At 33.1% G+C, this 24,343-nt stretch overlaps 1 long non-coding RNA gene across 1 annotated transcript; it reads right to left on the reverse strand.

Moving 5' to 3' along the window:
* Positions 1–1,027: 1,027 nt before the first annotated feature.
* LOC129285417 (uncharacterized) lies at positions 1,028–5,489 on the reverse strand. Its single transcript, XR_008587196.1, has 2 exons — positions 5,309–5,489; positions 1,028–1,948 (listed from the first exon to the last, which is right to left on the reverse strand). It is a non-coding gene; the product is annotated as an uncharacterized LOC129285417 (long non-coding RNA).
* Positions 5,490–24,343: the final 18,854 nt, after the last annotated feature.

Below are 24,343 nucleotides of genomic sequence, written 5' to 3' on the forward strand. Positions count from 1 at the left end.
AAAAGTGATAGAAACATTTTTCACTCTTTCAGCTCCCTTTTGTATGGCATGCATAAAACCATTCTTGCAAGAGCCGTCCATATCTAGGTGGACTTTATTATTTTTTTTTTTGTAGAAAAATAATTTATTTATTTTAAGTATTATTATATTTTAAAAATAAAATAACAAAAATTTATTATAACTATTAATTAGAATTAAAATGAGATAATTTGAAATATTTACCTGTTATTTATAGTCAGAATAAATAATGAGCAATATTTAACTATCATTTAATTATTTATGGGTTATTTAAATGATAAATTATTTAACCGTCATTTATATAAAGGAATAAATAATGGCTAAATAACTATCATTTATTAAGCAGACTTTAAATAATAGAGACATAAATGATGGTAAGGAAAAATAACTGTCATTTATGTCTTTTTTTTAACAAGTACAAATTTTTAATTCATAGTTAGATTTCATGCATGTTTTATCAGTAATTGACTAAGGTCATATTTACATTTCACTGAACCATTACAACTTTCAATTTACAAGTAAAAATTTTTAATCCGCAAGTTATATTTCATGTTTTATAAATACAAATGCATCCTTATTATAGATATTACAATTGTACTTAGTAAAAAGTAAATATGATTTAAGTCTATTATTTATACAATGCAAATATATGAGTTGTGAATTAAGAATTTATACTTATAAATTACTTGCTTCATTAAAAAATATAAAAAAAATTTAATCGAATCTCACCCTTAATAAAATAGTTACTTATTTTTAAATTAACAATATCTTTTCATATTTATCCTTATTTAATATAGTGTTTTACCTTAAAATAAACATAAAGTGATTTATTCAATAGGATTTAAAAAAAAATAATGATTACACCTTAAAAGATTAAAAATATTTTATATTTTTAAATATTTAACCTTTAAAAAATACCTCATATTTCTTAATGGAGTATGAAATTATAGTTATAAGTGAAGGGTAAATATAACTTCAACCTATTAATGTTTTATTGTTTTAGTAAACATGGGTATAAAGGTCTTTTCACTTATAATTTTAATTACAATTCACCTATAATTTTAATTACACTTAAATTTTAAGAGGCCTAACTATATTTTTTTAAGTCGAGGCAAGCCTAAGCTTGGAAACTGGAGTACAAAAAAACGTCTAGTTCGCCAAACGATTGGTAGGTACTTCAGAGTAGAAAATATTGAAACATTCTATAGGAACCGTCTGCATAACTTGAACCGTCTGCATAACTTGCAACTCAAAACTACCATGGTGAGCATTCCTAGCCAGTTGGTCCGCACACCTTACTCCTTCTCTATAGGTATGAATGATGTGTATATTTTCAGTATTCTGCCAAGTTTGCTGGATCTGTTGAATAATAACATTCAAAGGATGGAAGTAGCTCCCATCACGCACCAAGAGTTGAAGAGCTTGTAAAGAATCGGTATAGATGGAAGCCTTTGTCACATTCCTTTCTTTGTATATATTCAAAGCATTATGAATAGCCATAAGCTCCGCTACAACAATATTCTCTTCACCAAGATTTTGCTTGAACCCCACAATCCAATCTCCTTGCTGATTCCTTAGTACACCACCACAAGCCGCATTTCCTTCTGTAGTTACTGAGCTGTTTACATCAAATCTGAATTCGCCATCAATAGGTGGCACCCAATGCACCTCCTCTCATAATCTAGATTGTAGAATGACTTTTCGGAAAACCTTGAGTGCTTTATCCTCCCTAAGATGATGAAGAATTGATTGAAACACCCTTTGTACTAAAAGTCGGTCATTGTTAAAAATGCCGCGACATCTATTTTTCCAAATATTCCAATAGCCCAAGCTAAACACTTTCCTCCAAGGCCATCTGTTGACTTGGCTCATTCCTATCTCCCGCTTCAAGTTCCAATGCAGCCATTCCTGTAAGGACAAAGAGAAAAATCTGGACAAGAAATTTGGGTTAATAAATTTGGACCACACCTCGGAAGCCACAAGGCAATCTCTCAATATGTGTAAAAGTGTTTCCTCACAATCACACTCAAAGGGACATAAAGCACAATTACTAATATTTCTATTAGCTCTTAAGAGATTCGTTAGAAGCCTTTCGTGGTTAACTTGCCACAAGAACATCTTAATCTTCTCAAGGACTGGTAGTTTCCATATGGATTGCCAAGTCATGCCTCTATTTAGCTCCTGGTTATTGCATAAGAAATTATATGCTGCCCTGAACAGTAAAATTTCTAGCAGGACCATATCTCTAGCACAACGTATCACTCTCTCTATTAGAAGGTGGTCGGATTTTGGTAAGTCTATTCACCACCTTAAATGGAAGATATCTTTTTCATGCTTGAACATTCCATGTGCCATTCGATAGGATAAAGTCGCTAATTTGGGCTCTCAGATTATAATTTTCATCCACTCTGGTAATCAACATAAAGAGAGGTGTGCTGAGGGAGTCCAGTTATCAAGCCAGAAATGTGTATTAGTACCACTATTTATCTTCCTCCCAAGTCCCTTGAGGAAGGTATCCTAAGCCTGAGTGATACTACGCCAAGTCTGAGACATTGCCTTCTTAGGATAAATGAGTGGCAACTGCGTATTATCACACCCATATTTACCTCGTAAGCATCTGGCCCATAAGGCCGTTGGATTAGTGACTAGCCCCCAACATAATTCAAAAATGAACGCCATGTTTTGCTTTTTTAGGTCCTTGAGGCCCAATCCACCCATGAGTTTAGGCTTCTTGATTGTCTCCCAAGATATCAAGTAAAGTTTCCTTTGCTCAATATGCTCATTCCACAGAAAAGATCTAGTAGTTTTTTCAATTTCATCCAGAATGCCATTCAGAAGCAAGGAAGTTTGCATGGAGTAATAAGGGAGAGCTGAAAGCACAGACTTAATGAGAATTGGGCGACCAACCATACTTAAGAATCTGCCTTTCCATCCTGAGAGTTTACCTCGCACCTTAACTAAGAGTGGAGAAAAAGTAGCTTTAGTAACTCTCTTGTGGAAAAGAGGGATTCCTAAATATCTCCCAAGATCAGACGTGAGTCCAACACCCAAAATATTACTAAACTCCATAGCCCTATGAAAGTTCACATTCACAGAGACAAAAAGCTTAGACTTAGATAAATTAATTCTGTGTCCTGAAGTCTTGCAGAACAAAGTCATAATTTCCCTAATTGTCTCCATTTGATCGATTGAAGCTTCAGCAAAAAGCATTAGATCATCTGCAAAGAAAAGATGTGATATTGACGGACCATTTCTAGAGAACTTGAGAGGTTTCCAGCAATTCTACCTACAGCTTTGGGTAATGATATGACCCAACCCCTCCATACATAGAACAAATAAGTATGGGCTCAAAGGGTCTCCCTGACGAAGGCCTCTCATAGGATGAAAGGAAGGTGTGTCCTCTCCATTCCAAACTATCCTCATTTCTGCTGTATTCAATCCCGCCATAATGACTTGAGTAATTTTAGACTCTAGTCCTATAGATAAAAAGGTTTCTTTCACAAAGGACCATTTGAGTCTATCATACACCTTCTCCATATCCACCTTGATAGCAATATAGCCCTTACCATTTCGTTTCCTCCTCATCGTGTGAGTAGCTTCTTGAGCTATAATTATATTATCACTGCTATGGCATCCAACAATGAAAGAGCATTGATTAGGTTCAATGAGATAGTTCAAAACTGGCCAAAACTTGGATGCTATAACTTTGTTGACAATCTTGAGACTAACATTACAAAGAGAGATCGGTCTGAAATCCTTTAGCTTGACTGGGTGGTCAACCTTAGGAATGAGCACAATACTAGTTTGATTGATCCGGCTTATTGCTTGTGGATTATTGAAAATAGTTCGAACCAAATCACAGATCTTTATACCCACCACATCCCATTGCATTTGAAAAAATTGTGCTTGAATACCATCAGGGCCAGGGGCTTTTAAAGCACCCATAGAGAATGCATCATTCTTGATTTCAATATCGGAGACATCTCTTTGAATAGAGGACAGATCAGAGCTAGAGAGTTTGGGAAAGTTAGAGATCAAGCAGGAATCCCGATTTTGAGGCAACTCGCTTGTGTACAGATTCTGAAAAACTCAATGGCCATATCTTTCAATTTATGCTGATCAAACACCCATTTGTCATTATCATTCAAAAGGCCGTCAATGTTATTCTTTCTTCTTCTAACTTTAGTGGTTTCATGAAAGAACTTGGAGTTTTTATCCCCCATTGCAACCACTTACATCGTGATTTTTAAAACCAAATGAGTTCCTCTTAGGTGGCAACCTTGAAAAATTCTTGCCATAGCGACCTTTCCAACCGGCTTAATCCATTACAATCATGTCTACTTCGTGCACGATCAATACCCTCAATTCTGCTAAGGATTTTCCTCTTTTTGTATGGGATGCTTCTCACTACAGTATCATTCCAAACAATAGCAGTAGAGGTGAACGTCTCCAAACTAGTAAGCCAAGAATTATTTTCCCAAGCCCTTTCAACAATATCAGGGAAATCTTCTTCAAGAAGCCATGCAGATTGAAATTTAAAAGCTTTACGTCTAAAGTGTGATCTAAACTCAGATTCCCCTTTAGCTACTACAATAAGGCGATGATCAGATTTAATTCTGAGATGGTGAAAAGCCTTCATGTCACCAAATCCATTCCCCCACGCGTCATTTGCTAGAGCCCAATCCAGTCTTACTTTAAGTTCGTTACGTTCCCAAGTGTATTGGTCCCCAACCACATCCAATTCATGAAGGTTGCAATTAGAAACACATTCTGCAAAGTCCCTTATAGAAATAACATTAGGATCAGCCCCACCTTTTTTATTTTCAGGCCATAGATATGCATTGAAGTCACCTAATATAAGCCAAGGTTCAGTGATACTATAGGACATATTGCATAGAGAATCCTATAGCCCTCTACGGCCCTGTATTGAGGTCTCACCATAGATAAAAGTCACCAGTGATTTAATACCCAAGAAAAGATCAAAAACCTCACAGTGCAGCATCTGCAGAGATGATTGGATATAACTGATTTTGTGAAGATGTATATTCCAAAAAACCCATATACCTCCTGCAAATCCTGAGGCTTCAACCCGGATCCAATTTGTGAATCCTAATTTTCTAGCAACCCATCTGCTCTCATTCCACTAATGCGTGGCTCCAAGAGGCATAGAATATCAATATTATACTTTTGTACAATGTCCTTGACTAACTTAGGGAAAGTGCGTCCACCTGCCCCTCTACAATTCCAGCTAGCTATAATCATAAAAATAATCATGAAGAGAAGAACTGACCTGGGATTAGCTCCTCCCATTAGTCACATTCGTCACGATCTTCGCTTCTCAGGCCACCAGTGCCACCCTATCCTCAATAGTATTTGCCTCCTGTGATGGCTGACTCCTCCATACTGGACCTGGTGGATCCGATGAACCTGCCTCTTGAAAAGGAACTAGTACCAGTAAGTGATCTACAGCATTATCCAGAGAACCTTGAGGGTGCATATTCGAGCTGGTGGGGACAACCATTTGGCCCTTATTGGAAGAGCTTGGGCTACTGGAGTTACCTTGGCCCACGTCTAGATTACTTCCCTGGATCACAACATGTGAACGCTGCTTAGGAGGTTGTATTGTATTCGAAGAGCCCGTTTCTTTTACCTTGTACGCCTCCTTTTCCCTATTTGTCCTGGCAAATGGCCCATTAGATTTTTGGCCCATCGAAGACGCGGTTTCCTTTCCATTAATTTCCCCTTGGTCCGCCCTTTCAGCGGAGTTTTGTCACATGATCTCTGATGCAAGTCTGGATTGAACTCTGACAACTTAGGGTCAGCTTTCTGTTCCATAGACTTAACCTGCTCCGCTGCCCTATCCTCGACTCTGTCTCTTAAATATTCAGTAACAGTGGCATTTGCACCTGACAAATCTTCATCTTCCATCTCATCTAGTACACTAAATCTTGACTTGGTAAGGTGACTTTTCCCTTGATTAAGAGCGAAAGTACGCTTTCCTTGGTATCGCTGAGCGGTACATACTGATGGCGTCCTAGATTTTTGATAATTAGATCCCTTGGGAAACATGAACGTCCCATAATCTGCATTCTCTTTCAGAATCGTACTCACCTGTGGAGATGCAGCCGGTGGTTTTTCCGGTGATCTGTGATAGCTAGATTGTGTGTTCTTCACTGTATTATGAGCATCTTCAGCTGGATTATGCGTAATCCTAGAACATTCCTCACGTCGATGGCCAAATTGTCCACAATGGAAGCTAATGAGTTTAAGTCCTTCATACTCCACATTAAAAACTGAGCATGCAGCGATCACACGAGGCACCAGCTTTTTTTGAAGATTTAACTCAACACATATACGAGCATGTCTTCCTCTTTCAATTGTAGCATTAGCCGACGACATGTCTGATAGTGTGCACATATCTACCTTAAGAGGTTTACCAATCCTTTCTCCCAAACGCCATATGAAATTCTTGTTACAGCAACGCATGGGAATGTTTGGAATTCTCACCTAAGCTGCAATTCTCCCTAAAGGATTATTGAAAGGATCAAAATATGGAGACCATCGCTGAACAAGAACACAATGCTGCATGACTACCCATGGTCCTTCAAAGAGAACCTTTCTATATTGAGACTTCATCTGAGTTGGATCCGTAAATCTTACCACATAATAGTTGTTGCACAGATCAATTAATTCAAATTCTGGAATACCCCACATTCTGCTAAGCCATTTCTTCAAGTCATTTCTACGTAGGCGTTTCCCCAGAACTGTCAGAACCAATGCTTGATTCCATGGTTTACACCAATCCTGTAGTTCCTCTTCCGACATAGGTACCACTGGGTAAAGTTTCATAAGTTCCTTCATTTCTTCCCTAGGTTCTGGGAGCTTCCAAGGGATCTCATCCCCTTCCTACATTAAATCATCCACCTCCATCACCATTTCTCCATTAGCCACACCATTAAATCCCAATAATGAGGCCTTATAAGAACAAGGAGTTGGTGAATGGTTTTTTGGATTTTCGTCATCTACATTCATGTCTTGGATTTTTGTGCTGTCTTCCTGCCTAGCTAACGGAGGAAACTCATCTGCATCATTGACAGTGGAGACCATGCCCCTATCTTCACTTTCCAAGAGCATTGGATCTGAGAATCCAGATCCAGAAGCTTTCGCTTTTTTTCAGTTTAGTGACTGTTCCTTCAAGTTCACCAGGTGGACGGTCCGGTGGTTGCTTCCTCTGGAAGCAGGGATCCATTCTGGTAGAAATAGAAAGAGAAACAAGTTTCTTCGGGGCCTCACAATGTTTTTCTTATCTCTCTTAAACTTCACCATAAAGCACGAAATGTCATACCATGAAGCACGTAATGTCATTGCATGTATACATACAATGCTTCTTCTTTTTTCTTTTTCTTTTTTTAATAAATAGAGAGGCAGAAAAAGCTGCCAAGATAATCCTAGGCCTCTAGGCCCTATTCGATCCTTCCTAATAATCCTAGAAATAGCAGCAGACGGTTGAGAGATCAAGTGTAAGCCAGGCATCGTGTTAAGTCCAAGTTTCGCCAGAGAGTCTGCTGCCTTGTTGAACTCACGTCTGATATACCGGATCTGGACCTCCCACTCCCTGTGCATGAGCTGTCTAATTTCCGAAATGAGGTGGAAATCAAGTTGTTCTGGTTTAGGCGCTGCTTTTATGGCTTCCTCCACTTCAGTAGCATCAGTCTCAAGGATAACTTTCTTATAACCTCCATCCAAAGCCAGCTTTAGCCCGAGTAAACACGCCCAAAGCTCAGTTGATAAACTATCTCTGCAACCCAGGTGGCTCATGAAAGCACTAATGAAGGATCCATTATCATCTCGAAAAATACTGCCGCAAGCTGCCTTCATCTCCGTGTTCGAAAAGGCCCCATCAACGTTCTAGACACATTCATAGCAATCCAATCAACCAAGTTTACGCTCACAAACCGGTTCCAAGCTGCAGGAGGTATCAACTCTTGCCACATACTTCGAGTTTGTTCACAGTCACGAAGAACATGAAGGGTATCCTCAGTATGGTCTTGACATATAGGGCAAGCATCATCCCCACTCAAACCCCTCCTCTTCCTAACGCTATTAGTGAGAAGACTACCTCGAGATGCTAGCCAGAGGAAAGTCTTGCAACGTTGCGGGGCATTAACTTTCCACATTCTCTCCCACAAATGATTCGTGTTCTGATCAACAGGTGAAGACAGCATGGTGTAAGCTGATTTGACTGTGAACAAACCATTGCTCTCTTTGCATCAGCGAACATTCTCCCCATCGTTAAAACATTCAATGCTTCTCTGCACATTATCCCAAGTTGTTTTTATTCCAGACCAAATATTTGATCCTGAGCGTCTTTCATTTATCTTTAGAATCACATCTTCTCCACAGCGATACTTGTTGCGAACCACTCGTACCCATAAGTTATCACGTCGCTTGCAAAGTCCCCACCCCAACTTCATGAGAAAAGGAAGGTTTTGTTTCCTTGCATGACGTAGACCGAGCCCCCCATTCTTTTTTCGTTTGCAAACATCATCCCAGGCTACTAAGTGAATCTTACGCCTGTCATCCGAGATTCCCCATAAAAAGTCTCGATTACATTTGTCAATAGCCTCACAAGTAGCAACAAGAAGTAAGGCAGTCTGCATGATGTGTCCAGGCATTGCTGACGTGACCGAAGAAATTAGAGTATTTCTTCCAGCAAGGGAGAGGGGTGTTGGCTTCCATCTAGCAAGACGAGACCGTACTTTGTCAATAGTATCTTGGAAATTATCTTTATTAACTCTCACGAAGAAGAGGACTCCAAGGTATTTTCCCAAGTCCATCGTCCTCATAAACCCCAAGCAATCACTAATCTCAGTACACCTGTCATGATTAACATTAGGAGAAAAGAACATCCGAGTTTTAGAAGCGTTTACCTTCAATCCTGAAGCACTGCAGAATAAATCAAGACATTCTTTGATAATCTCCGCTTGTTGCGAATTAGCATCAGGGAAAAGGATGATATCATCAGCAAAGAATAGGTGAGATATGGGAAGGCCAGTCTTGTTAAGATGAATGGGCTTCCAATCTCCACCATTAACCCGAGATTGAATAATATGAGCTAGTTTCTCCACACATATAACAAACAAGTACAGGGACATAGGGTCACCTTGTCTAACTCCCCTAGAGGGTTGAGCAGCATCCGTTTTTGAACCATTCCAACGAATCTGCATTGTAGAACTAGACAAAGCTGAGAAAATAAGGTCAACAAGTGTAGGTAGAATTTTCAATTCCTTCAAGCATTGCACCAGAAAATTCCAGTTTAGCCTGTCAAAAACTTTTTCCAAGTCAATTTTTAGAGTCATGAAGCCTTTTTTCTTCTTTATTGTTCTCATAGAGTGTATGACTTCCTGTGTCACAATGATATTATCCGGACTATATCTCCCCAGTACAAGGCTGCGTTGATTAGGAGAGATGACCTAAGGGAGGAAAGCCCAAAATCTTTTAGAGATCACCTTCGTGATAATTTTATAGATCAAATCACATAAACTGATTGGTCTCAGATCTTTCACAGTTTCAGGAGGGGATTTCTTAGGGATAAGAACAAGCAAAGTATTATTAATATCCTTGATGGAAGTTGGTTGACGAAACACAGATTGAACGAACTCAACCACATATTTACCAATCTGTCCCATTGGTTCTGGAAGAAAAGTGCATTAAAGAGTATGCTTTACATTTGTAGGTAATAATTGAACTACGTAATGTTGACGTAATGTCGTTGCATGTATGCATATAATGCTTTACATTTGTATTGAAAGGACGAATAATTGTGTGGGGGGAAAAAGAGTGTGCCTAAGAAGTAGATGTTACTGTTTGCATGTTCTAATACATAATTGTTGTTGTTTCTTCTTCTCTTTCTTCTCTATGTTCTCCTCTCTTTTTTTTCCCCTACTTTTCTGTTTTTATTTGTTTACATGTGGCTGAAAAATAAAAGGAAAAATAGTAATGGAAAACCATTAAAAAAAATTTATATCAGTTAAGAATTATTTATTGTTAAAATCTAAATAAAAAAACCCGAATAAATTATTGTTAGTTTAAAATAAGTTATTATTAAACACTAAATGGATACTTGTTGATAAAAAACTAATCTAAATTAATAAGTAGTTATTTAAGTTTTGATGATACATAATCATTAACTAATATAAATTTCTCCCTGTGTCCTCGATTAATATTTTTAGAAAAAAAAATTTAAATCATGATAATCATGGCATCACGTGAAAAGTAAGGCTTTAAATCTTTTACTGTGTAACACGGTGTGTGTGTTTATCCATATCTAAACCTTGATTAAAAGTGTTCTGTATTGCTCCATCTTTTACGAACGTTCTTTATATTTAAATAATGACAATATAATTTTAATATATATAATTATATAACAAGATACGTTGTTAGTGGCTTCTAATTAATAAGGAAATTGATTCTCTCCAGCAAAAATTCCCTGAAATCATCTCGATAACCAAATCTTCATTGTCAATTATTTTCTTAAAAAAAAAAAAACACGTACTCTTATTTTTCTTCTTTTTTTTTTATATTTAATCACTTGGCATTTAGGAAACTTGAAGATATTACCACTACCCATCCAAACTAATATGAACTCTCACCATGTGAGATTGTTGTTACAATAATAGCCTCACAGATACCTTGATATTTTTATTTAACACAATTGCATATCACACCATTCACTTGAATTCAAGATCCTAAAATAAGTTACTTCAACTCTCTCAATTAATGGAACCAATCATCCCTTAGTAAAATAAAACATTGTACCCGTGAACATCACCAATTAGGAGACTTCTAAAAAACATACATTGAGCAATATACATTGATGATCGATTCGATCAATAACCTAGCCATGTTATTTCCGCATCAGAAATTATACCAACACCCGCATTAAAATTTTTTAGAAAACAGCCATCAATATTTATCTTCACAAAACCATGTGAAGTTGGGTGAGAAATATCTCAACCATTTCCATGTCTACAACACAAGTTGTAGATTCAATAACTCTACCAGGAACCAGAATAACAGCTTCAAAAGTCAACTCATTCAAAGATTTCCAAATGATAAACAAATTAAAAAATCGTTGCAATTAATTAACCCACAACTAAAATGCATCATAATTTGTTCAGGAGAAATGATCAAACTTTAAAAACAGCAAAACCAACTCTTTTTTTTTTTTAACCAAATCAAAGACCAAAATTAATAAATATTCGAGTTCATTTCAATCTCAAAGCAGCAAGGGCGATTGGGAGTTGGGCTACTAAATGCCTAATGAGATGCAATACTTTATTAAAGGAAGTATGAAATTTTGGAAAACTAAATTATGTAAATATGTAAAGATTTTAATACGTTAAGTAAAGATTTGGTTGTTTTAAAAAGGAAACTAAATAAGTAAATAAATATGTATATACAGTAAATTAGATATAAGCCATTTAATTAAGAATGGGTTGAAATTATCACCTTGTAAAAAATTAAAAATGGTTACCACATTAACCTCCTGAAATTTATGTGCTATATGTACAGAGAACTACCTTGAAACATTTAAAACTACATAAAAGAAACATATATAAAATTATGTGCAGGTGGCTATATGAAAAAGAGAAGAAGAACGAGGATAAATTGAAAAATTTTCCTTATCTTATTTTCCTTATTATTTTATTTTATTTTCTTCTCCATTTATGTCTTAAATCCATTGGATTTTATTCCATTTACTATACTTTCCACTCTTGATTTTTTTCGCATGGCAATTCACTTTCTATTCCATCAATTTTGGAACTAACAACCTTTAACTCATTCTCCAGATCTGGAATAAATTTCCAGAAAATAAAAATAAGAAGACATACCGCCTCTTTTCGCCTTTGGAATTGAAGAATCACGTGCTGGCCATTATCATTTCTCCAATTTCTTCATTAGCTTCTCCCGTGTTCTTCACTTTCTTATTTTTTCCATTCTCACGCACAGACTCATCTCACTCTCACTCATTCTCGGCTACACACAGAATCGCTTTCTCTCGTCTTTTTCTTCATTTGATCTCGTCAGCCCATTCACTGATCTCCTCGGTCTCTCCGTCTCACCTTTTTCATCATCTCATCATCTTTCTCTCTCTCTCTCTCTCTCTCTCTCTCACGCGGCTTTTTCTCCCTCAATTCCAGATCCCAAACCATGCAAACTCTTCATTGTTCTATCTGCACAAAAACCTTTACCTCTGTTTAGTCATTTTCCTTTCATTCTCTTCAACCGACTTCTTCATTTTCTTCCACCAATGGCTGAATTTTTCTGCATATTTGGAGCTGGATTTGATGCCGTGATGAGGCGTGGCTAGAGGCTCAAGATTCCAAGGGGATTGATGATTTGAAAATTGAATTCATTAACTTCAATGGCTAAGGATTTCTAGCCTCTAATTCCTCTAGATTTTTCTACTTGCAATTTCTCTTTTCATATTGTTGAATTAGTGATATTGTAATGTTATACTAAATGCGTTTGATTAAATGCCTTTATCATTTGGATTGAGGATACTTGTTGTAAAGTTGATTGGCTCCTGGAATTGTTACTTAATTTTTGAATTTAATGGTTTAATGCATCATTGTGATGAATTATTGAGTATTCTTAGCATTAGCAATTGTACAATTACATTGAAAGGCTTTGATAAGTTTTAATTGAGGTTAATTTGGAATTAATTCTTGATTAGACATTGTTTTAGGTATTGTTCTAAGCCAATTAATCAACCAATAATATATTAGGAGCTTAATGATGCTAATTTAGTTTACTACATTAGTACTAATGGTTAAGCTTGTGTGTGTAGCTTTAATAACTATGTTTGGGATACTCTTGAACTACATTTGGCCAATAAGAGCATTTCCTTAGCTATTTAATTGTTGAATGAAGATTTTTTATAGAGATCACTTCCATTCATTGTTGCAAATCTATTTTCATTTATTCATTCATTTTCTCTTAAAACGACAATCGCATAAACTTTAGTTAGAATTTTAATTTCATTTTTAGATAATCAATCAGACCAATTTCTCTTATTGTTTATAGCATATTTGATAATCATTCTTAATCAATTTTAAATCCAATTCGCTAGGGGATTTGACCTAGGTTGTTTCCTACACACATTAGGGTGTTCACTTAATTTAATTTGGTACATATGCCAATAGTGCATTTTGTTAAACATTGATAATCAATTTATGACCCTAATTAAACCACCTTTTGTCTAAATTTGGGTACCCACAATACCTAAATTTTCTCTTTAACAAATTCTGCACTCCTAACATATAACATCCCAAAAATTATCCCCTTGATTAGTTAAGTTAATAAAGGGTAAATTTATAAATTTAAGTATAAATGAATTTGAGAATAGTTAGAGATGGTTATTGGGTTTGGTTTTAGCTTTTAGATTGGATTCGAAAGTGAATTAGATCTCCTAGACTCAAATTGTAGAAAAAAAATTAAATTTTGGCCTAGTGCATTATGCTGCAACATAAAAATTTACGCTGTAGCATAATTCCTAAAATAAACTTTTTTAAAAACATGGAAAAAGGGTCTAAAATAGGGGGAAAAGACCAAAAATAGAGGAAAGGCAATGAAGAGAGTTGTTCTTCTGTTAGGGCATCAACTTTTGGGCATTTTGGAGGTGATTGGAGCTTAATTTCACTTAGGTATGTCTTCCTTATTTCTTCGTCTTCTCTCTACACGTTTTAGAAGTAAGATTTGAAGTGGAAGATGATGATTTTTGAACCTAAGGCTATGCATCTGAATCCATTGTTCTAAATGAGACTAATAAGAGTTATTTGAGTTATCTAAGCCTAGATATAGTGGTTTTATGCATCCATGAGAATGGGCTCTCAATTATGGATGAAATTATGCCCTAAAGTGTCATAAATGATGGTGCTTGAGGTAGATGATTGTTAATGATGTTGATTAAGGATTGCGTTAGTGTTAGTTGGAGCTAATGAGAGCTAATAAACCCAATGTGGTGATTAAATTCAATATTTAAGAGCTTTGGCTATTAAAGTATGAAATTAGATATTAGAAATGGTGATTTTAATGATTAATAGTGATGGGTGTTAATGTAATTGTAAATTAACCTCATAAAGCACCAATGAGCTTGAATTTAGATCAAAAAGCAAGTTGTGATTGAGGGGTAACTTTTAACCTCTCAAAAGTTTAATGTAATCAGGGAAAACTTAGTTTATATAGTTGAATATTAATGGATTCTTATTGAAATGGATGATTTGAAACATGTTTGCTATTTTAAACTCTTGATACAAAATTGGCATATTTGAAAATGTGATATTGTTGAAGTGTTGTGTTCACTTACATATGAATAATGATGATGATTGAGATTATGTGAGAATGTACCATTTGTTATGTGGAATTTGGTATGTGGAGTGGATTATATGAATACAGATATGTGAATCCATGTTGTGTGATTGATGATTGAGATGCATGAACATGTGATATGTGTGCATAGCATGATCATTAGCGGGAATTCACCTAGGAAGAGGAGTAGATTTGTAAATTCACGTGGTATTGGCAGTGACCATTGGATTCAAGAACTTGCCTTAGCACCAACTATTAGAATTAGGAGACAACCCTTGTCCCATGGTTAATTCGGGATTGTCCTACTTGTTTTATAAGGGATCAAACCTAACTAGTCTCCACTAGTTTATGAGACTAGATTAGGGGTACGACACTCTATAATTGTTAGTATTGAGGAAACCAGATTACACAAGTGAGTGAGTTGACCCTAGCTCAGAAGCTCCTCACAAGTGAAAAGCTGGGTTAATTCGTGAAGGGCGTAGCTACCAAATTCATGTCGAAGATAATCAGAAGGGTATAATGTTGGCATATGATCATGCATTTAGTCCCGACCATAAGATTGTTAGTATTATGGTTTGGTGCGATTCAGGGGCGTATGATTGGTATTATTGTGAACCCAGGTTGTGCATTATTGATATATATATATATATATACGATTATGTGTTTAAAGCTCGGTCATATAGTTGTTATTATTGTGGCCGAGGCTATACATTATCGTACATGCTTTATATGTGTGTTTATTTCCAATTGCATTCATTTTTTATTAATATGTAACTGTATAGATTAAGTGAAACTTGATTATTGAGTGGTTGTGCTCATCGCTCATTTAACATTTTACAAGGCTAGCTCTGATTGGGACAAAGGAAAGGCATATGAGGTTTAGGAATTGGATTTCCTACTGTAATGCCTCAAATACTTTTGACTAATGTGTAATTATCATGATATTATCAACTAGGATAATTATGTTGATTACTTGCACCATTGCATTCATATGTGATTGTTAGTTAGTGTTTTGATACCCTTATTTAGTTTGTGTTAACTTCTAGAATTTCATGTTATTTCATCACATTTTCCTTATATTCTAATCCATTTTAGCTCAATTATATATATTTTTTTTGATCAAATTAGGAAAATGTGCATTTTAGTTTGGGTTTGCATTCTTAACTTTAATTTAATATTTTTGGCCTAATTTTGTGTTATTTTGGTTTAAGATTTGATTAAATGCATTTCTGGAGCTTTATTGATGTTTTTGGAAGGCTTTTAGATGAAGAAACCAAGTACAAAAAGGATAAATTTCGTTAATTGTGAAAACAGTTCAAAACTTTTAAATCGTCAGAAAGTCATGACTTTCACCGCTGTTAGAAAAACAGTACATTTTATTTATCAGAAATTGGATGGCTGGGACATATATACGTTCAGAGCTCAACCCAGAATGAATTCTACATACTTGAAGACACTTTGGAAGCTTTGTTATACTAGGGTTTGAGCTTCGGATGAGTTGGGTCTAAGAGTTGAAGCTTTGAAGAGATTTGAAGCTCCATTTCCTCAGTTCCTCTACTTCTTCTCCATTCTCTTCTTGTAATCTTGTAATGGCTATGAATATCTTATGTATTTGTAGCTTTTTGATGTTTATAATTCTTTGCTCTAGGATTGTTTTGAACCCTTGGATGGATTAACATTATGTTCTTCCTCTCTTTTTGTGATTAATGATATATATGTATTTATTTTACTCTTTCTTTAATGCTTCTAAGTAATTGACCACTATTTAGATATTGAGTTCACTTAATTGATACTTGAGAGGGCTAGATTGAGTGTCGAACTTGGGTAAAATTGTGCAAGAACTTGATATTTGTATGTTGGATGAATGGTTTTGCTAGTAAGATAGAGATATACTTACTAGCCTTGCATAGTCATATTAGAGTTAGTATTTAAAATTGAGTTTTATTAATTATAATAAGAGATTGGACAATTAATTTAACTAATCACTTATTCATGACTTGAGAGAACTTGTCCAAGTATTTTTAGAATCCTAGATTAGCACTTATTTTTATTAAAAGCATTTATAATAGGAGGTAATTTTCATGTTATGAAATGCAAGGGGGATAAATAATCTTAGGTCCCAATTTGTGTTTGAAGTTTGTGAATCAATTAATTTTCTTTATTTTTTTAGTGTTAATTTAATTTAAAAAATCATTTTTACCTAACTATGTGGCTCAAGTTGATTGAATTTACTTAGTCTTTTATTTGATCATTGTTTTTGAACAAATTCTTGAGAGAACGATGCTTTACTTTCATTATATTACTTGCTATGACCCATGCACTTACAGTGAGTAACAGTTTGTATGAGTTAAACATGCTTCTTTAGGGTCAAAATGCTGTGCAAGTATGTTTGAGGCTATTTTGAGAGTTGTAATTGTATAATTGAATAATTTGAATAATGATGACCTCCCTCTTTGCTTTTGATGAATTTGTGGTTGAGAAGTGAAAATATGATCTATGATATATGTGTGTATTATGGTATGTTGCACAAGTCATCTTAAATCTCTTGAATATAGTCTAGGTGGTTGTGTGGGCTAATAGCACTTGACTTGGGTTTTGGACACTTTGGAAGTTGAGAAATGTGAGAAAATAGTAGTTTTGATTTTGAGTGTCCAAATCTTTGATATGATAGAATTTATAAATGAGACCAGTGCTATTAGTTAATTCACTAAATGAGCTTTCTATTAACACCTAGATCATCTCAATCGAATGTTAGAAGAAGATTTGGTGCCTATCGGAAGTTCAAAGAGGAAGTATGTCATGATAGCTTTTTGTTGTTATCATGAATTCTGCTGTTTATATCGTAGTATAAAATTTTATGCTACAGTATAATTGTGTCAAAATTAGTTTTTTTTTTACTATTTTGACCCCAGTTTGATGTTATCTTACCTTATACAATGTCCATGTTTCCATATGCATATTTGGCTCTGATTTTATTTTTTTTAATATGATTTTATATCATTTTAAGTTTTGAAATTTGAGATCCCATTTATAAAAATGTTATAAACTTGGTAATTAATTTTGGTTATTCTCGTAATTATCTTGATTTTGGGGGTTAATTGTGGATTAGTAAGAGAGACTTTACATAACATATTACATTATCCTCATCTAGCATCTATAGACTAAGATAGACCAAAACACACCCACATTACCCCAAAAACTCAAATTTTTACTTAAGGTTTATTCAAATCCTAATACTTTTTCTAAACAACTTTTAAGGTTGTTATCATTTTAAAATATAAATTGCTATATATTTTATTTGTTTTTAAGGGGAATTAAAATGCAAATTGTACATGAAAATTCCCTTAAAAAATGCAATTGTCGTGGGTATTGTTTACAAGTTTTTTGAACATACTTTACATACAATTCCATTACACCTTGGTATATTTCAAGTTTTTATGAACATTTTCACTAATGATGATGTCAAGTTACCAATACATCTTAATGAGGTTATTATATTAGTTAAAGATGCTGAGAGCACTTTTGTTGCATGGCCTCTATATTGCATTTAGTCATTTGATAAGGTAATCATATTTCATACTTTCTTATAATATTCTAGATGTAATTATAATTATGACTTAATTCTTTTATTTTTACAGACTCAATCAAAATTAAAAAATTAAACAATAATTGAAATGCATGGTAATATTTCTAAGGAATTTAATACCATGCATAAACAAAAAAGTGTATCTCATGGAGCTTTAAAAATAAAAAGGGCTAATAATTGTCGTGAAGATCTTCGGTCTCTTTTGTCGAAGCTTGCTGCTATTGGCCAAACAATTGAAATAAAATTTAAGAAGAAATCTATTTTAAAGACAACTGAGAATATCTTAATAGAAATACTATAGTGGAAATACTTAATTGAGAATAGGCGAGTGTTTTTGATATTAACACCTATATAAAGTACTTATTTCATACATTTTTTTGCTATTTATTAAGGTTTTTGTACATTTCTTTTTTGAAAGACATGGAGAAAGAGAATAGATTTTCATTTATTAGTCCTCATGATATAGTCATAGGTCAATGTTGAGTGCATTTGAATATGTAAATCTTGTAAAATAAATATTCACAAAAAGGAAAAAGTTGGAAAAATATGTTATTCTTAATACCTTACAATACAGGATAAGTATTTTATTAATTATTTTTTCATTAATTAATGTGTTAGATACCTTATTTTATTAAGATATAATCAAAGTTTAAATTTTTTTAGAAAACATTAAATTTTGATTGTTATCAATCATGTGATTGTTCCTATGCCTTTAATTTATTATCTCAATCCTCTATCTGGAGGCATGCTGGTAGATTAGCCTAATACGTTGAGGTTATTCACTTGAATATTTATATTTATAAGAATCATTTTACATATTCATGTATATTCGCATCAATTATCATTGATTAATTTTTTTCTATTTTCATAAGGCAATAAATAGTTTTCATGGTCACAAAGAGCTCCCATTTTCCAAAAATTAAGAATTCTCAAAGAGTTATCAATAGATAAAGATTATGATATATTTAATTTCTACGTAAAAGATTTTATTGAATTATGAAAAATAAATTTATTTGGTAATTTTGTAGTGCCCTTTTCAACCAAATGATAATGACTGTGGGTATTATATTATGAAATTTGTGAAGGATGTGATCGCTCATGGTTAAAGTTCTATCCCATTTGAGGTATGAAAATTTATCTAATTATATTTAATTTTGTTTGTGTTTGATAATTTTTAATTATATATAACTTCTTTTAATATATTTTGTAGTACTACGAGGAAACAAGATGATTGAAATATACTGATGAACAAATTTATGATCTAATTGAATAGTAGTCATCATTTATTTTAAATTTAGGATGCCAAAATTTAGGTATTTATTGAATACTTTTATAAGATTTGAGGCTATTAGATGTCTTGACCTAGTTAGGAAACTTAAAGATATTAAGATAGTTGTAAACTACTCTATTGTATTGCAAATATATGTTGTGTAATTTTTTATTGTATAGCTGGATTGTTTGCTGGACTAGTTATATATTGTTGGATCTTTGTTTAGTGAAAAATTTTGGTGTATAATATTTTATAAAATTTATTTTTTTTTAAAAATAACATTAGGTGGAGTTTCTTTATGGAAGAAATGCCATCTATGTTAATTTTAATTAAAAAACAAAAAGGAGATGTTTCTTCCATGAAAAAATGCCACTTCTCTAAACCAACAATGGTGGCGTTTCAGTGGTCTAGAAATGCCACCTATGTTATTTTAAATTAAAAAAATAAATCACAAAGGTAGTATTTACAAAGTATAGAAACGCCACCTCTGTTGAGTTTTAAATTTTTAAAAGGGTAAAAGGGCAAAAATATCCACAAAATAGTCAGCCACGGGCACCCAGTATCCTAAAGTGACAAAAAGAGAAAAAAATACCTATAATGTTACATGGATGGGTGTAAAAATAACTAGATTGTTAACTTTGATCTAACACCATTAACTTTAATTGTTAAATGATGATTGTGCAAGCCACGTGTCAGTATTTGTTGACGTTGACTAAAAAGGGGGCAAAAATACCACGAAGTTGTTGGCTAAAAGCAAAAATACCCATAGTATTACCAGAGTTAGTGCAAAAGTGACCAATACATCCGATCCCTTATTGACCATTTAGTTGACACTTAAGCAGAAGTTGACTATTTTTTCGCTGATGTAGACAAAAAATATTTCAAGATGAATTTTATAGATATTGATCGATTATTGTATGAGTACTTATAATGTTACTTTAGTAGGTGCAATAGTGACCAATCAGTCAAAATCAATGTCATATGATTTCTTTCCATCACCATGTATCTCGCCCCCTTCCTTTCTCCCTCTCCACTCATTTTTCTTGTCTGTAAAACCTGAGATTTGACATGGTGAGATAGGTTGTTCAAAATTGAAGATCAAGACTGAGCAAATCTAGCCTAAAAACATTGTCACAACCTTAAGCAATTGCATTCATGAGAGATTGAAAATTTTCAAATGATTTTTGCCATTACTGTAAAGAAACAAGCAATTTAATTTGATATTCAGTCGAAATGATATTTTCTCACATGATATTCATATAATAACCAATTACCTTTCAGAGAATTTCATCTAGGAATATTTTTTGCTTGTATCAATGAAAAAATAGTCAACTTTTGCTTAGGTGTCTTAACTAAACAGTCAACATTTAAGGGATTGGATGGATTAATCACTTTTACACTAACTTTAGTAATGTTATAAGTATTTTTTCTCCTGGCCTATGACTTCATGGGTATTTTTGCCTTTTTTTTAGTCTACCTCAGCAAAGATTGACACGTGGCATGCACAGTCAGCATTTAACGGTCAAAGTCAACAGTGTCAGGTCAAAGTTAACAGTTTGGTTACTTTTCCACCCATCCATGTAATGTTATAGGTATTTTTACCTTTTTCATTATTTCAGGATATTGGATGCCCGTGGCTGACTACTTTGAGGGTATTTTTGCCCCTTTACCCTTTTTAAAAAATGTGTCATAAATGTGGTAGTTGTATTTATTGTAAACGTCACTTTTATTAAGGATAGAGGTGGCATTTCATTATGGAGTAAATGCCACCTCTCTTAGTTTTTTTCAAAAAAAAAAAAGAAGTGACATTTGCATAAAGAAATGCCCTCGCTCTGTCATCAATCTTGTGGCATTTTCATAATTAATGAAATGCCATCTGATACCTATTATAGCATTAGATCTTATAGCATTTTATAAATGCTATGAAACTAAAATTTTAAATGCCACCAAAGCCTATTTCTTTAGTAGTATTTCTTTCATTTGTAGCTAGAAGTTCATTGGCCTTTTGGCTTGAAGTTCATGTCTTCCATGTTATCTTTATTTTCTACATGTGTTAGCTTTATTTGTTGTAAGATCCAATTTATAATGAGTCAAGTTTGTGATTTCTACTTGTTTTTTCTTTAAGATAAAGGGAGAAAAAATATCTACAAAGTAATCAGCTAGAGGCACACAATAGCCTAAAGTGAGAAAAGGGTTATAAATTTTCATAATGTTACATGAGTGGGTTTAAAAATAACCAAACTATTGACTTTGCCCTAACACCATTAATTTCTAGTGTTAAATGTTGAATATGCATCCCACATGTCAGTATTTGCCGACATGTACAAAAAAAGAGTAAAAATACACATAACGTTATCAAAATTGGTGCAAAAGTGACTAATCTATTAAATCCCTTAAATGTTGACCATTTAGCCAACACCTAAATATAAGTTGACTATTTTTTCATTGACGTGGACAAAAAATATTTCCAAGCAAAATTCTATGGAGGTTAATCGATTATCATGTCAATATCATGTAGGAAAATGTCGTTCTAACTGAATATCAAATTAAATCACTTGCTTATTCACAACAATGGTGAAAACCACTTGAAAATTTTGAACCTATTATGAATAAAATTGCTTAAGATTGTGACAATATTCTTAAGGTAGGGTGATATAAGATATGTGCTTAGTCTTGATGTTTGATTGTGCACAACCTATCTCACTATGTTGAATCTCAAGTTTTGTAAACAAGAAAAATGAGCGAAGAGGTAGGGAGAAAGGGGGTGGGAAACATGGAAATGGAAAGAAATCACATAGCATGGATTTTGACAGATTAATCATTATTACACTTACTAAAATAATATTATGGATACTCATACGATGATCGATCAACCTCTGTAGAAATTCACTTGGGATTTTTTTTTTGTCTACATCAATGGAAAAAATAGTTAACTTCTATATAGGTGTCAGCCAAATGGTTAACATTTAAGGAATTTAATAGATTGGTCATTTTTGTACCAACTCTGATAACGTTATGAGTATTTTTTTTTCTTTTTCTCACTTTAAGCTACTAATGCTCCTAGTTGACGATTTCATAGATATTTTTGCCTCTTTTTTAGTTTATGTCAACAAAACTAATACATGACATGTACAATCAACATTTAACATAAAAAACTAATGGCTTAGGGCAAAGTTAATATTTGGTTATTTCTACATCCATTCATGTAACAATATAGGCATTTATGTCATTTTTCTCATTTTAAACTATTAGGTGCTTCTAACTGGCCACTTTGTAAATATTTTTGTCCATTTATCTTTTTTTTTATTATGTTTAATGTTGTTAGTGTCCTATCTGAGGAATTTAGAACCTGTTTGATTTTTATTTTTTAAAAATAGTTATTAATACAAAATTACAAAAACTTTTTAAATTTAGTTATTTTTAAAACTATTCTCATTTTTTAAATAAATAAAAATATCTTAAAGTTGTTTTCATTTTATTTTTTTATTTTCAAAATCTATTATATTTAATCATTGAAAATTATAATCACATTAATCAATTAACATCATAAGTCACTATTATTAACCATTGGCAACCATCAATATCAGTGATTTTTTTTGATTTTACAAATGTTTTTAAATTAATATAATCAAATATATTTTTCTATTTTGGAAAACAATTTTAAAATTGTATTGTAATAGTTTTCCTAGATTTTTTTAAATAAAATTGATCTTTTTTAAAAAAATAATATTCCTATATATTCCTTCTTCCTTTGCAAATAGATATTTCTCACAAAACTAGCATCAAAACAGCACCTAACTACAATGTGTTGGTAGCTTAGTGGAAATTCTTCTTGGTGTCTACGTCCAGGTCCCTGGTTGGTTTGATCTCATGGTGCAAGGGAGGAATTTCATAATCAAATGGGTGTGACTTATATGATAGTGTTTTGGGGCTCTTAAATATCATTTTAAGCATCGATTTTTAGAATTGTGCATGAAAAAGCATCATTTCTGAGATAGCAGCTTTTTAAATGGTGCTCAAGTTTTTCAAGAGATTAATCTCACTGTTACCGGCTATAGGGATACCTTGAGTTAAAAGCAACACCATATAACTCAATTTTCTTTTCTTAGGAAAAAAATGTGGTGCTACTACATGAGTACATTAATTAAATTGTATACTATTCCCTCTATTAAAAAAAATATAAGGCATTTTTTAAAGGATTAAATATTAAAAAATATAAGACATTTTTAGTATTTCAAGATGTAATCATTATATTTTCTCCAAAAATGCCCATAATGAATAAATCACTTTTTATTTATTTTAGGGTAAAACACCCTATTAAATAAAAATAAATATATAAAGATGGTGTCAGTTTAAAGACAAATAATTATTTTATTAAAAGTAATATTTGGTTAAAATTTTTTTATATTTTTCAACAGAAAAAGTGATTTAGAATGACACTACAGCCAACACTTATTGGTTTGGGCTTTCATGACTGAATTAAATCTTAATTTCTTTTTCTTCAATTAATTTAATTTCAAGTTTCTTTAACCAATATTTTAAAATCTGAATCAGATATTAAATCAAAGATATCATTGGATCACGGATTTAACAATTCAGCTAGTTCAATTATACGTTGAATCAGCAACTTCATAATTAAATTAAAAATAATACAACTGATAACATATCAAATTATTAAACAACATAAACATAATCTTAACTAGTCATATATTTCACAATGAGTTAATAATCTCATATAATAGTAATAAATTCCAAATAATCGAAAGTAAATTCCAAACTCATACAATAAGAATATTGTTGCAAAGAAATATTATATTCGATTCTCAAACACTTAGTCCAGTTTCATTTCAACTCTGGTTTCCAAGCTTTTAAATTTTAGTAGTCAGTTTGAATTGGTTCAGAATTGTTCAAAACATAAAATTAGATCATTTATTAGGGTAAGCAGAGATTGAACTGGTCTAACTATCAAGTTGAGTTCTTAAAACATTGTCTTTAACCAAACCTATAGGCTGGAGGCAACATCAACAACCCAAAACTTATTGTTGATCTTTCATTTATTTCTCAAAGAAGTACTTTTATTTATGAATAATGATTTT

This window comes from Prosopis cineraria, unplaced genomic scaffold (genome assembly GCF_029017545.1).
Source record: "Prosopis cineraria cultivar Desert tree isolate PC_DT_omini unplaced genomic scaffold, ASM2901754v1 PC11, whole genome shotgun sequence".
In the NCBI taxonomy this organism is placed as follows: Eukaryota; Viridiplantae; Streptophyta; class Magnoliopsida; order Fabales; family Fabaceae; genus Prosopis; species Prosopis cineraria.